The sequence below is a fragment of the Acyrthosiphon pisum genome, chromosome X (assembly GCF_005508785.2).
Source record: "Acyrthosiphon pisum isolate AL4f chromosome X, pea_aphid_22Mar2018_4r6ur, whole genome shotgun sequence".
NCBI classification, from domain to species: domain Eukaryota; kingdom Metazoa; phylum Arthropoda; class Insecta; order Hemiptera; family Aphididae; genus Acyrthosiphon; species Acyrthosiphon pisum.
The window spans coordinates 120,636,177-120,638,824 of NC_042493.1; positions in this window are offsets into that span (position 1 = coordinate 120,636,177).

Below are 2,648 nucleotides of genomic sequence, written 5' to 3' on the forward strand. Positions count from 1 at the left end.
AAAAATAAAAAAACACACATCATTGTAAAATCAATACATTCATCGTTCCACTCAGAATCTAAAATTTGGTAAGTGGGTATTGTTTTGTTGTACAGTAGGTACTTAGAAGGACTGAGACACGATTGAGCATAAAACACCTTTTTTGCGACACAATTGAGCCAAATAGTCAGTGTATCAAAGGAAATCGGAATACAAAAGAAAACACGATTGAGCATAAAAAACTCCAACGTTGTCATTTTAAACTTTATTATACAAAAATAATTATAATAATTTAAAATATAACATATCAAAAAAAACAAGGCTGGGCAAGTTAACGATTTATTTTAACTCGTTAAGTTAAGTTATTTTAAAATAGTTAAGTTAAGTTCATAGGTACTCGTATTTTTTTTTTCGTTAACTCATTAAGTAAAGATTTAACTTTGAAAAAAAAGTAATTTAACTTAATGTAAAGTTAAAATTTGCTAATTTGCAAGAATGAAAAATTCCAGACACATAATATGGTTTATTAGATAGTTTTATTTATGTTCAAAAAAATTACTGGGGAAATTTAAAATGATACATCAAAGTAAAAACACAACATTTGCATTATTCTTCGGATGAAAATTTACTTAATTTAGATATTTTTGAAATAAAATTAATTTGAAGCTAACATGTTAATCTTGAAAAAAAGTAACTTATTAAGCTAAAAGTTAATTCGAAAAAAAAAGTAACGAGTTAATTTATTAACTTAATTTTAACTTTTAACTCATTAATACTAAGTACTTGCAAAGAAATAACATGATTTCATTGTCAATAATATAGTCACATTTCACAAATCTATTTGATAATAATAATAATAATAGTTATGAAATAACAATAAAATCAAAATATGGTACAAATTAAAAAAAAATACCACATGGTTTATAAGTCAAGAGTACTATAGAGTATATGGTGATCGAACACTGATATTATTTCTAAAATAGTTTTGGAATTACATCTTAACATCTTTTATTTTCCTCCGATTTTAAATGTTTAATAGGTCGGAAATTTATTACTCCGGAACTAATTTATTAATCGATCACATTGTCGATAAAGCTGGGCACAGCTCACGACTCGCGTCTGATATAATAACTGTTGTAATAATACGTGAAAATAATAAATTACAACATTTCGGCCATGTGAATGTGGCAACTCGCATAAAATAGTCTATACTCAATTGTGTCGCTAAAAAGGATATGCTCAATCGTGCTTTACCACTTAGAAGGGTCACAGTAATGTATTGTTTAAATTAGAATTGAATGATAAAAATCATTGTAGGTATACAAGAGGATACTTTATAAACAACGTAAATCGTAACCAGCTGCAGTTACCGATGTACCTAAATGGTCTAAACTAATATAAAACGTGCGCATAAATGCATAATTAAGTTTCAGATCAAAGTTTCAGTCGATTTGAACGTAATAACCTACAATAGTGCTCGCCTAATATAATATGGCTTTTACAAAACCACTCGTAAATATCTTTATTTATTTTTAGATTGAAGCGAAGGATCGGATCTATTGGTTTTACAATGATGTTTGTATTTATTTTTTTGTCTATAGACACTTTTTGGGATAGGAAACTTCGTCCAAAAGTAACATACCGTCACTCTATACATCAGACATTTATAAATTGTCCCTTTGAAAACGACAAGGCGTGGCATTTAAGACATATAAAGAATAAACTGATCAGAAACGCTATTACGCTAACCACCAATTGAGAAAAAATAAAATATTTTATAGTTGGTTAATACCACAGACCGCCATACAACAAGTTTAAAAATTATATAGTCAGCAGTACTCTACTAACTAGTTACTACCACAACGGAAAGGGTTAATGTAGGCATTTTAATTTTTCTAATGTATTTAGTTAATTAGTAAAAAATATTAACAACAATTATTATGTTTGGTAAAAGCTTGAAAAAAAAAATTACAATAATGTTACACTTGTATAGCAATTTAAAAATATCGAAAATAAAGTCACAAATTATTGTTTAAAGTTTAAACTATAACGCAATACGTCAAAATTAGTAAAATATGCAAATTATTTTGTAGTTATACAGTAGTGAATTCTAATAGCTAAAACTATTAAATTTAAAACAATGTTTCTCAGAAGTTTGTCCAACAGTAATCTAAAAATTCCAAAAAAACATACACACACTTTATTTTGTTGACATTTCAAGTTCATATTTTGACAAATTTGGATACTTAAATAATTTGTTATACCTATCTCAAAGTTCAATTGGTTTTATTTTTTTATTTAGCTAATTGTAAATAAAATCAAAATTTTCGGACTAGTTTTTTAACACTAAAACCACAAAAGTATTATAATATTTTAACATTGAATTTTTAAATTTATTAATACCACTAGATAGTGCTAAGACTACCACAATCTGTACGTCATATTATTATATTTTTGCTCTATTGGTTCCAAAATAGAACACCAGAATTCGCCATGATAATTATTTAGGTGAAACAAAAATGACAACTTAGTTTTATTTAGTGCACACGATGAAAAGTAACATATTATCGTGAACACTCAAATACTTTTTCGAAGGTCACCTCTATTCCAAAGCCTTCTTGCCTCTCTGTACCTACATGGCTACATATTATTTAGTTTAGTTTTCATAT